Source organism: Psammomys obesus, unplaced genomic scaffold (assembly GCF_907164565.1).
Source record: "Psammomys obesus unplaced genomic scaffold, mPsaObe1.curated_primary_1811, whole genome shotgun sequence".
In the NCBI taxonomy this organism is placed as follows: Eukaryota; Metazoa; Chordata; class Mammalia; order Rodentia; family Muridae; genus Psammomys; species Psammomys obesus.
Window position 1 is genome coordinate 2,997,750 of NW_026585626.1, and position 13,126 is coordinate 3,010,875.

Sequence of the window (13,126 nt, forward strand, 5' to 3'; positions counted from 1 at the left end):
TTGAGTCTTGCCTGGCAAAGCTGTGAAGCCCGCGCAGGGCACCTTCAGTGGTGTGGGCAGGGCTCACTCAGCGCCCCAGCCAGAGGGCGCCAGCACCCACCAAGCACAGAAGCTCTTGAACACTCAAGAGTGGCTTCCAGACAGTTCCTTAGTTAGCCAGAGGTCGACCTGTAAGAAAACAATCTCCCAGTCCTACCGTCTTCAGTCTCTTTCCTGCCCGTCTATTTTCAGTGTCCTTACATGCTTAGCTCCAGGAGAGACCCCTCCCCTCGTTGACCCTCAAAAAAAAAAAAAATGCCTTCCCCGGGGGCTGTGACCCGGGAGCCTCTTCTTGGAAAGGCAGTGCCTTTGGGGACAAGCTTCTGTGTCAGGTTCCCGCAAAGGGTAGAGCTCGCTCGAGATCGCAGAGGAGGGGCGTGCAGCTGAGCGCCGGGTGGGAGCCCGGAAGGTGGAGGTGGATGAGGGACCCAGAAGGGCGCCTGGTCAGGAGGGAGGCGACCAAAAGAGGCCAGGCAGGGGCTTTGGCTTCCCTGGGGTCTGATTGGAGGTTGGCCCGATGAGTCGGAGCTGGGGGCGCGCCCATCTTCACTGGCTTGGGCGAGAGCCGCCGGCTCGGCCCCTCCCCGGAGCCGCTTTGTCCCGGGTGACGGCGGCGGAGGTTGCAGAGCACCGGCAGGAGGCCCGGCCCGGGTGACCCTGCGACCCGGAGAGCGGGAGGCGGCCCGCAGTGCGCACGGCCCCACGCCCAGGCCCGCGGGCACCGCGCTCACCCCGGCCGTCAGGTGAGCAGGCAGAGCCGCGCCCGCAGCCTGCCGCCCCGAGGACCCCCGAGAGCCGCCACCGTTGTCACCGCCGCCTCCGCGGCGCATCGCAGACGTCCTGCAGGTCGGTTATGTAACGGCGCAGGCCCCATCACCCCTGTCCCCTGTACCACCAGGGCTGAACGCCTAGATGCTAGAGGACCCGGGCAATGGGAATCAAGCCTTGCGGGGCTAAGGAGCAGAGCTGGAGCAGCTGGAGAGTCTTCTCTCCTGGCAAGTCCCCAAAGCATCCCTGGGGACAGGTCTCCCATAACCCCCCTCTAGAAGGCGCTGGTCTCCAAAAGCCCCCTCCCCATCTCTACTGGTCAAGGGTGAACCTACCCAGGTACAGGAGCAGGTGCATGAGGACCTGGAGGGTCCAGGTAACTGCAGTAGCCCCAGGAGTTGAGCTTCGAGATGGAGTTAGGGGAGAGCAACAACCTAAAGAGCAAAGGAGAAAATGAGGAGACCCTGTCTTCCTGAGCTTTACCAAATTTGTTAGGGAGCAGGGGAAAGGGGCTTTCGGGCACAGCGGGCTGAGAGTTGTTCTGCCCGGGCTCAGCCGGCTTGGGTCATCTAAAAATAACTGCAAGTTTGAAAAGTGACATGGACAGGAGCGCGGTGTGCTGGGTTCGTTGTGCCTGTCTGGTGCTTCTCTCCAGAAGTCATCAGAGGGGACAGGTCAGTCTCGGCCGCCAGCTCCCTGTCGGCTGCCTCAAGATCTCGCTGGTTTCCAGGGTACCTCTGTTTGACTTTTGGTTAATGATCTATTCTCCCGGGGCCTCGCTGTCTGTCCCCAGGCCCCATCCCAGATAAATTAGAACAGATTGCATGCTTTGACACTTCCCTGTTTCTTACGTTGGGATAGAAATGGTCGGTGGAGGATTATTACGCCCACTGCCAAAGCTATGTCTTAAAATCTTGCTATAGCAAAAACAACAACAAACATGCTTCTTGTTTCTCTTTAATTTTGTAGTAGCATCATTTCCCACTGATGGAAATTAAAGGATGTGAGAGCAGTCTTTAGCCAGGATATGTGTATAGAAAGACTTTAGCAGAATTGAGACATTTTTACGACACAACTTAAAATTCACGACCCTTCATGGTCCTTGATTACACTAAGTTCAAAAGAGAGGACGATGGAGTTGTGTCCACTGGCCAGATCTTGCTGGCCAGGATATGGGTTCCAGGATATCATGGTGATGGACATGGACAGAGGGTAGAAGAGTAAAAAAAAAAAAAAAAAAAAAAACAGGCCAGCAAGGGGTGTGGGGAACAGGCAGGAGTGAACACTTGGCAGCTTTTCAGTATCCACATTAATATTTTCTTTTAGCCTTATGGAGTTATTACACTATGGTATGACCAGTCATTGGGCTCAATTAGCCTGAAATGGGAGCTGTGCCTGAGTTTCCAATGCACTGCAAATCAAATCAGCGTTTACCGAGCACATCTCACCTGAATGTGGTCCAGGAGGATTTGGGGAGGGAGAAACGTAGCCAACCAAAGAGACCAGATTGGAAGATCTTAGAAAAATGCTTAGCGGCGTCGGTCATGCATAACCCACCTAAATCTGGGAGGATGGGCCTCTCTCCAGCGAAGGACGTTTAGCAGAAGTGGGAACTCGAGAGCTTTCTCACCTTCAAGTCCTCATCACACTTGCATAACTGTTTGCAGATTGTCAGATTCACCACAGGGACTGGCACCCTTTTCATCGGGTCCAGCTTTGACAGTGGTAGAGGTTGCGCTTTCCCATTCCCTCCACTTTCTGTGCCAGCTGATCGGATGGCTATCGATTAAGCACCTACCGTGTGCTAGGCAGGCTCAGTGCTGGGAGCTAGAAGAACAAGGCCCTGTACTTCCCAGAAAAGAATCTAGCAGAAAATAAATGATAGTGATTCAGCATAGGGAGCATTTAATGCAGAAAAGAGCAAGGGCAGTGGGAGCCAAGAGATGGGAGGGTAGAAGGAATCTAGAAGAGTCTGCCAGAGAGTACACATTTGGACTGGGTCCCGATGGGCGGTTGGCATTCTCTGTAGAAAGAATAGCATCTACACACAGAGGAAATGTTATGGTCAAGAGCGCTTAGCTCTGAGGTGACAGGAGGTGGAAGAGGCCTTGAATATATTCTACTGAAGGTGAGAAATCACACAACCTTTAATAGGAGAAATGATCTGATCAAATTTGCACAAGTGACTTTGGAGGATTTCAGGGACACGAAGATACAAAGAGGGAACTTGGGGATCAGGCGATTGGTGAGGTTCAGACCCCTCTGCTTCCCCCCAAATCATGAAGTGTGCAAGAAGCAGGTGTCAGGGTCAATAGAAGCAAGATCTACAGACAGGTTTTTCAGGGCAACTTGGTGGCATTTTTGATACTAGTGAAACTGTAGAGAAGGAGAAGCTTTGAAGTGTAGAGGCATGATCAGGCTTCGGGTGAGGTGAGGCACCAACGAAAACAGCAGGTTTGAGAAGGATTGTGCGATTTTTTCTTTTGAATATCCAAACAAGGTTCTTTCATTTTCAAAGGTGGCGTCTTCATTCCTGGAACTGTCTACTACTCTAGCTTAACTTCATTCCCGGGGCTACCAAGTATTGCCTCTGGAGAAGAGGGAGGTGAACTCCACGGTAGGATATTGTCCCTGCCTTTAATCCCCAAAGTGAAAATTTTAACTCAGTTATTTGAATGCTGCTAATCGTAATCATTAGAATCGGTGGCATTTGTTCAGTGCCTGAGGCTATCCCAGTGGATCCTGCCGCTCATCTTAGGTGGCCCTATTGTTAGTCTCATATAATTGACAAGGAAACCAAGGATTAAAATAGGTTGTCTAGAGTACACAATTGGTAAGGGTTATGCACAGTGTTGGAGCCAAGGTTCTGAGCAGCACTGTCAATCATCACCAGTGTGGATTAATAACATTAAACTAACCCTTTTCCTACGTTTGGATACTTGTGACTGATTCTACCGAAGAGAAGTGGGTAGGACCAGTGGTTAGCTTTCCCTGGGGATCTGTGCTTGATATACATATGCACTGAAATATTTGAAGTCTCACATCTCCTCTCAAGCTTGGGTTAATTTATTTTATTTTAAAATTTATTGTTTCAATGTGTGTATGTGGGGTGTGTGCGTGTGTGTGTGTGTGTGTGTGTGTGTGTGTGTGTGTGTGGTATGTCTGGATGAGTGTCTGTCTGTGTGTCTGTGTATATGTGCATGTGTCTGGGGGTGACTTCAGAGGTCAGAAGAGGGACTGGGATGCATTGGAACTAGAGTTATAGGAACGCCTAATATGGGTGCTAGGAACTAGACATGGGTCCTGTGGAAGAGCAGCAAGCAGTCTGCACTGTTGAATTTTTTTTTCCAGCCTGGGTTATTTTCAACCTGTGGAGCAATGGCAGAAGAAAGGCCAGGTACTCCATGAGTAATCTGTGTTCTGAAGTCCTACTCTCCTGTTGGAGGTTTGCCTACTAGTGCTAAAGGTTTGGTATGCCATAATTAGAAGGACAGAGGTAATGGGAGTGTCTAATGTTGAGAGAGCCAGTTCAAAGAGAGAAGCATGCCTGGGTACCAAACGAGAGGAATCTCCCACAGCCAGTGATCACGTTCTTTATTTCAGACATGCTACTTCCTGACTGTTTCTTCATCATGGAAAAATTTGGGGCAATCCGTAAAGTAGCCATGGGAATTGAAACATAATAGGAACCAGGCACTGCATACAAGTTGGTCTCACTAAAAATACTCTAGAAGTCAGGTGTAGTATACAACACCTGTAGTCCTAGCACTCAGGGAGGTAGAGGCAGGCAGATCTCTGAGAGTTCGAGGCCAGCCTGGTCTACAAAGCCATTCCAGGACAGCCAAGGCTACACAGAGAAACCCTGTCTCAAAAATCCAAAACAACAACAATAAAAGCTGTAGAAATGGGGCCACACCTTTTGTCCCCAGGACAACAGATGCGTAGAAAGGAAAAGTAAAGCATCTCTGAAGACGCTTTACTATTCTGTAGTTGTTTGCTTAAAAATATGTGTATACATGTGTGTGCATGTTCACGTGTGTGCAGGAGCATGTGCGCATGTATGTGGAGGCTGGATGGCAACCTCAGATGTCATTTTCAGGAGCGCCAATCACCTCCTTTGAGACAGGGTCTCTCATCAGCCTGGAGCTCACTCGCCAGGCATGACGGGTGAGCCAATGAAGTCACAGCCATCCTCCTGTCTCTGCCTCTTCAGTGCTGGGATTACAACTGCGTGCCACCACTCTGGCACTTACTCACCTTCCCAGCTGATGCAGCTCCCTAGTGCCCCGACTACCAAGTTTGTTAAGATCCACTCCGCATGGAGCAGCACCTGTCATAGGGAGATCCAGACTATAAAAACACACAGCACATTAAATGCCTTCCAATGCATGATTCAAAGAAGACACATGACTGCCTTTTCTGTGGAACCTGTGCCTGCCTTTCATTTCTCCTAATTTATTGTGTCTCTGCTTATAAAGTGCTTACTGTCCTTGTGGTTTTGTTTGTTTGTTTTGTTTTCCTTGTGCTATGGATTTCCAGGTGTTGTGTATTATAGGATAACTTAATTAAGCTAGTTAATGAGTCGAGAAGCCTTTTAAAGTTAGCTGAAGCCATTGTGAAGGGTAAGAATGAAATTCTGGTATTTCCTAGAAGCTAAAGAAATGCTTCCAGAAAGAGCTCGCATTTCCCGCACTCCATAGTGCTCACAGGAACATCCCCTGTAATGGGGGAGGAAAGGACTGTAATTTCATGTCTGAGCTCTCTCTGCTCAGCTCCCTGTGAAACAATAGATAAAAGGAGGATTTCTAAGCTGTGGGGTACACACATTTTAAAAAAGCATTTGACTGTGCATTGTTGGGTCAAAGAATAAATTGCATGACTTGTAAACTAGACCCTGGCTTTTGTTACTATTGCCTTGCTTCTTTAAGGGAGTAACTGCTTTGTTCTGACAGGCTCATTCTGCCATATTGCAAACATGCCGAGGCCACAGGCCATGCCTTAGTACCTCTCCTACAGTGTTGGCAGTGGGGTACAGAAGGCTTGAACTTGCCAGGATTCCCCGGATTTCAGTCCTTGTGCAGTTATTTCCCGGCTACATGACCTTGAACTTCCCACTGACTGGGCAGTTGTTGGAGCTGGCATTTGTAGATTGGTGCCTCAGTTCCAACACTTTGTTCAGCAAGCTCTGTGCCATCCTCTCCAGACCTTAGAAAACCTGGGGAATGTGTAGAAGCATCACTACATACGGAGAAGCACACTCTGGGAATTCAGGGGGATAAGCCACCGAGAGCCAGCTCTCCTCATTGCAATTTCGGGCAACAATCTCCCCATCTTGCAGAGATGTGAGGGAGGCTGGGTTCCACCCATTCTGTGTGCTGAAGAATAGGACCCTCTGAACAGATGTTAAGGATAACTGTCACGGTAAGGACCTGAAAGAGTGGGGTCTGGTAGAGTACCGTATTGGTAAGGTGAGGTAGGTGCTCTGTTTGTGTGTGTGTGTGGGGGAAACATTTATGTCCAGACTGGAGAGATGGCTCAGTGGTTAAGAACATTCACCGGAGGACCTAGGTTCAGTTCCCAGCACCAACATGGCAGCTCAAACCATCTGCACCCCCAGTTCCAAAGTCCAACAACCTCTTTTGGACTTTGAGGCACTGCATGTATTTGCAGGTAAAACACCCATACATGTGCTTAAAATAGAACTTTAAGAGACTAAAAACAACACAATCATGTCATGCATTAAGATAACTGTATCTACTTGCTCAGCTCCTTGGTAAAAAGAATTGGTTTTCTTCAAGATTAGTTCATTTATTGTCAATAACATGAGTGGGACAACAAAGAGCAAAGGCTGGTCAACCATGGTACCAGGTCTGGCTTGTGGAAGGGAAGGAGAACATGGTCTGGTAAGAAGAGGTGAATGGCAGAAGATGAATTTCAGAGCCAAGGCACAGTGCAGAGAGCAAGAAGAGATCCCCATCACCAGCATTCACATCAGGGATGAGTGACAGGCAGGACCTGAAGTCAGCCCAGGGAGGCTGAAATCACCTCCCATTGTCTGCTGAAGGTCTGTCTCCTCAACAGAAGAGACATTTTGTCCAGGATTTTTTTTCTTATGTATTTGTTCTTTGACATATATGCTCTGACATATATCCTCACTAACCCAAGAGCTTACTAGTTCAATTAGGCTGTTCAGAGGATACCCCTATTTCTACCGATTTCACCTAGACTTTGGGCTACAGACATGCACTGTCACACCTGGCTTTCACTCGCGAGCTAGGGATCCAAAGTCGGGTCCTTATGCTTGGGCAGCAAGCACCGTCGGCCATGTGGTCACCTCTTTAGCTCCCGAGCACTAGTTTTGGTGAGTCTGTAGCCATCTCAGCTATGAGCTTATGTAATGTATTTGTTCTTCTCCCTTTGATCGAACACCCAACTTGTTACTACATACCCAAGAAGTCATTAAAGAAAGCTTTGATAAAATTTTTTTTAAAACTTATTTTATTATTTTTAGTTATGTGTATGTCTCTGCTACACTAGTGCGCATGCCTGTGAAGGCCAGAAGGGGCCATCAGATGCCCTAAAGCTGGTGTTACAGGCTGTTGTGAGCATCCTGGGGAAGATGTTGGTCACCTTGCCGAACACCAAACTTAAACCACGGAGCCGTAGTCTCTCTTATGAACATCTTTGAGCATGTTTGTGTGTGTGTGTGTGTGTGTGTGTGTTGGATGATTTTTCTAAGCCCATTCTTAAGGTTCTCCCTAAATAATTGACACTACTTTTATTTTAGTTATTTATGTGTACATGTTTGATAGCATGCATATATATGTGCAGATACACACTTACACGCACACACACACACACACACACACACACACACTTTTGTTTATGTCTGTGTGGAAGCCAATATCAAGCTTCGGCAGCTTCTATCCACCTTAGTTTTGAGACAGGGTCTCTCAGTGGACCCAGAGCTCATCGCTTACCAATTCTGCTAGACTGGCCAGTCAGCAAGCTCCAAGGTTCTGCCAGTACCCTTCTACCCAGCACCACCGAGGTAATCTATACAAGCCACCATGCTTTTTGTTTGTTTGTTTGTTTTTAATGTGAGTGCTGGAGATTCAAACTCAAGGCCTTATGCCATACTTGCTGTTTTTCTAGGAGCATGAAGTAACAAACAGCTTTGCAAAGCAGTGCATGAGAAAGCAGCTCTCACTTCTGTCCATTTTGTAAGCTCTCTTTATGTGAAGATAAGAGCCAGCTGATATCAGTGCTTTGCAGAGACAGCCCCACTCTGGAAATACTTGAGCCCGACAGTAAAGGAAAGTTAGTTTTTCTCTGGGGTGCTTAAGGATGGTGGACAGGGACCTGACAGAGCTCACGTGCTTGTGTGCGTGTTATTAAGTCCAGGGTAGCGGACAGCGTCCCTTCTGATGGCTGTTATTAACAGCTTGTCGTATGGATGCCTTGACGTGTGTGAGGTTGATACAGTGGACTTCTGAATCACCTTGAACTGAGCAGAAGACAACACCCCTGCCTCACAGAGAGCTGCCTCACTGGACTCTCCGTTCAGCCAAAACAGTCTTTGAATCCTGCAACATGAACAAGGATGGAAGCTCATTTACCATAGCTCTGCTGTGTCCTTTGGTTTGTACTGACTTCCTTCCTTCCTTGTAGGTAGCGTAAGACACACATATCTGTCTTTGTTCACCCTCTACTAAACGGACACGTGTTCTTAATATACCATTCCAAAATACATTTTATTATACTTAGCTATTTATTTTGAATGTTGAGGGCAGGCAAGAGTGCCTCGGAACACAGAGGAATGTCAGAGGTCAACGTGGGATAGTAGGATTGTCCTCGTACCATGTGTGTTCTGAGAATGGTGGCCAGGCTTGGAGGCCAGCACTTTTACACAGTGAGCCATCTTAATGGCCTGCATAGTATATAATTTTGAATAAATAAGCAGGATAAACAGGTTGGACCTTCTAAGAACAATACTCAGATGTTCACTGTTCAAAAATTTCAGTTTGATAGCTAATCAGGCTAGTGTCTCCCAAAAACTCATTCACTCATTTACCATCTGAACTATTTTTTTATTAAATTGAGCAAGTACTGAGATAAACAGTCACTTTAAGTTATTTCCTCCCATAAAATATCTTGAAAGTCATACTTAATATAATTATTTTATTTCACCTATGTAACTATTAAAGCTAAGAGCCCAGTATATATATGTATATTGCCAGGAAAAATCAGTGTCTAATTGTAACTTTTTAAAAATGATTTTCTTTTAGGTAAGCACACAAATTTTTGGCATACTCACACATATGTGCCATCATACTTTGTGTTCAATTTTTCCTCTTTCCTGCCAGCCTCAATTTATACTTATCTTCGGAGTTTTGATAATTTCTCAAGAATGGAATCACTTATTTGACCCCAGGTAGTATTATATCACTTTCAGGACAGAAAGCAGGTAAATTCAGATCAACAGGTGGGTAGCTCATTGCCCCAGGACAAAATCTCTCAGTCCCAAAGAGTGAAACCAAAGCAGTACTGTGTGAGTATATTAAGTTGGTCCTCCTCTGGGCATCAGTGATGCTCAGTTCCTCTTGTATGACGTACAAGCAATGTCTATAAAGAGTACAAAATTAGAATGTGATCTGGGAAGCCTTCAGCAGCAAGAATGCCCCAGGCCTGTTCATTCAAGGCCCTTTCTTTACAGATTCATTTGTCTCTTGGTGACTTCTGCTCCACACAGTTGTTGTTTCACAGAAAGCTTCAACATTTGACAAGGTGACATTCTGGGGAGTGTTGAGTGGAAATGCTTGCTTGCTTGGTCAGATTTCTCAGAGACTTCCCTTCTGACCTCTGTGTGTCCCAACACAGAAGGAGACTGTGGGAATTCTTGGCTGGCACCCTGGATGTTGGTTTCCTTGCAGCACTGGGAGATTATTATGGGTGAAGAGATGCAATCGCTTTTGCAATTCTGTTTGCAGCCACACAGGGAGACCCAAGGTCTTCTGGAATATTAGCAAGGTGTTTCCAGAGCTGCTGTGTAAAGATGGGCTTGGAAAGACCAGCCACAGGAGGAAGTAAGAAGGAGTGGTAACCTGACCAGCAAATATTGGTTCTGTTAGCTCCATATGACCTTGACTCGAGCTCTTACCCATTAACCTCCTGTTTTGTAGAGAAAAAATAAAACCTGCTTAGAAGATTATAGACCAATTTGTGACATTAAATTTAGAATGGCTTTGGATGAGGCTCTGTTTTGTACTAGTGACTTAATAACTTTTATGGGACATGGGCCAGTTCACAGTGGTCCTGGAGGGAGCCCGTGTGTGTGTGTGTGTGTGTGTGTGTGTGTGTGTGTGTGTTTGTGTGTGTGTGTATGTCTTCCTTCATATTTCTCTTTATTAACAATAACCAGCCCCCCAGCAGTTAGAGAAGGGTTTGTGTGAATAACTGATAGGATGACCATAAAGAGCTTTGAACTTGGACCTTCCCCAGCGAGTTGGCTGTTCGTATGGCCTCCCAAGTTTTACTCTTTAAAATGTTGTTCCAAATCTCACATTCCAAGTGTGACTCTTTCTATTTCCACAGTTTGTGGTAATATCATCTCATCTTAAGTGATAAAGATGAAACTCACTGGATGTTTAAGAATTCTTATCACCATTCACTGAACCCCTCATTTTAGCTCAATCATTTCAACGTTTTAACTACAGCCCCTAGCATCATCTTACAATTCAAAATGGAACATGAGGTTATGTTATATTTATACATTTTCATGAAGAAAAGTGGGTATTTCTTAGGACAGTATAATTTCAAGGGTATGTGTTAGAGAAAAGAAAAATCTAAAGGTTATACAGGTTAGAGACCTTAACTTATACTCCACATATCTGGAAGGTTAGGTTGCATTTCTGAGCTGATCACGTGGGCACTTCTTCACTTATTATCCGTTTGATAAAAGATCATCTTTGAGGTCTTTTTAGCCTAATTTTTTAATTGCATTGTTAAAAAAAAACAAATAAACAAAACAAGATTAGGTTAGTCCGTTTAGTAATTTCCCAAAGTACCTATCCAGTTATGTTTCATGTGCATGTGTGTGTTCATGGACACATGTGCAGGGCATGTGGAGGACAGGGCTTGTTGTGAGGAGCACAACACACTCAGCTGAGCTGCTCTTCAGTTTTTGCTTTGAGACAGAGCTTCTCACTGAACCCACAGCTCAGCAATTCTCTAGACTGGCCAGCCAAGAAGCCCTAGGGATCCTCCTCTTTCCACCTCCCAACTCTGAGGTTAGACCATCCTGCCTGGCTTTTATGTAGATGTTAAGGTTTCTGAACTCAGGTCCTCATGCTTTCCTGGTGAGCACTTTCCCAAAGGAGTTATCCCTCCGACTTTCTTTCCTATTTGGGTGCAGCCTTTGATCAGAGCTGGGGGTGGGACTGGGTACCAGGGTTTTGCACAATGCAAGCAGGCAGTTATTTTTTTCCTCCTCACTCTCAGACTGGTAGTATTTTTAAACACAGTGTGCTAATACTATCATGAAGTTATTCTTCCTACATCATAAGGTTCCTGTCAGTCATGTCTTTTGTCAATCATAGCGATGTAAATGCTGCCAAATATGTACATTCCTTTCCCTGATTGCAAATTGGCTTTTTATGGCTACTTATTAGAGAACCCCAGGAGACCAATAGAAATCATTGAGACGTAGCTGCTGGAGACCAGATATTATTTCTTCAACTTCCTATTGTAGCAAATAACAAACCACCGAAGTATTTATGAATAAATCAAAAGTTCTTGTGATAAATAACAAAGAGACAACTGTATACAATTTGCTGCTATGGAGTGTTTTGGAAGTGTTTGGACCTAATGACAGTCAGAATAAGATCATTTCACTAATGAGAAACCTCTCTGAGCACAGTGTGACTGTGGAAGATTTCAGACAGACCGTCTCCCATCTCTATCCTTAGAACTGTACTAGTTCATCAATTATAACTGTTCTAGAGCTCCCCAATCCCCAAGTCCCCGAAGGAGCCGTCACTCTTTTCTGAGCCTGTACCCACCAGGGGACGTACATGCTCTAACACATGTACACCTGATCTATTCATAGGTGTGTTCATTTGTCTACTTCTGCTGTGTGCCAAGTTTCGTGTTAGTCCCTGGGATGTGAAAACCAATAGGACTGAATCACAGTGAAATTCAAGAGGAGGAGATGCCCAGCTTCTTGTGTGTTTGCCTGGTGGACATTAGTATCTAAAGCTGAGGAACATACTTTTTTTTTTTTCTTGTATTAAAAAACCTTTATGTGGTAGCCACAGCTAGAGCCTGGATCCTCTGAATAGAGACTCTGGTGTGGGTTTTCATGAGGTGATCAGTGAATTCCTGATAAGGAGACTTGGTGAACACAGTCTCTTTCCAGAGGTCAGGTGTCAGGTAGCTGTAGGTCTTAGAGATGGCATCAAAGGTGGCCTTGGCAAAGTTGCCTGGGTTGGCAGTACAGCCCCTGGCTGATGTGTAGCAGTTATCATTACTGGCCATCATCAGTAGCTTCCTGGGCTTAGGGGCAGTGCCTCTGAGAGCAGGGATGAGACGCATTAAAACAGAGCCACAGCAGCCTGTCACCTTGAACAGAACAGTGTGGGGCTTGCCAATCTTGTTCCCCCAGAAGCCTCTCCTCAGAGGGGTGATGGAAAGCTTGACCAAGATGATGGCCCCTCAGATGGCAGTGGCTACCTCCTTGGAGCACTTAACACCAAGACCAACATGACCACTGAGGTCCCCAATAGACAAAAGCCTTGAACTCGGTCCACTGGCCAGCCCATGTCTGCTGCACTGGCATGATCTTTAGAACCTCATCCTTTAGAGATGCACCCAAGAAACCCCGCAAATTCTTGACAGAAGCCTGAAAACCATTGCCACCTTCTCATCCTTGGATCCTGGGATCCTCCAGGGCCTCCCACTGCACTACTGTCATTCACCATTTGGTGTTTTCCCTAAGAAGAAGCCATTATATCCATTTTAAATGATTCAGGAGCACGATGATGCTGAGGCTGTCAACACCTCCAGATGTCTTTAAAACCTTTGTTCTCTCCACACAACTACTAAGTTTAAAAATAAGTTGAGGCTGAGGAGATGGATGAGCCGTTAAGATCACTTGATGTTTTAGCAGAGGACCCGAGTTTGGTTTCCAGAACTTATACTGAGTGGCGCGAAACTGCCTTTAACTGCTCCAAGGGATTCAACATTCCAACACTTTTGGCCTCTGAGAGCACCTGAACACACACACACACACACACACACACACACACACACACACACACAC

General features: G+C 46.1%; 1 protein-coding gene and 1 pseudogene across 2 annotated transcripts in view; one reads left to right on the forward strand and one right to left on the reverse strand.

The window, feature by feature from the left end:
• Window positions 1-656: 656 nt before the first annotated feature.
• Rcan2 (regulator of calcineurin 2) overlaps window positions 657-13,126 on the forward strand; it is a 204,764-nt gene continuing 192,294 nt past the window's right edge. Inside the window, exons 1-2 of one of the 2 annotated variants that reach the window (XM_055612322.1) lie at window positions 657-885; window positions 3,326-3,424. The gene's annotated coding sequence lies outside the window, so the exon portion shown is untranslated. The remainder of the gene's footprint in view (window positions 886-3,325; window positions 3,425-13,126) is intronic. The other variant, XM_055612314.1, reaches the window with a different exon arrangement.
• The window catches only part of LOC129682318 (40S ribosomal protein S2-like), a 1,644-nt pseudogene continuing 623 nt past the window's right edge, over window positions 12,106-13,126 (reverse strand).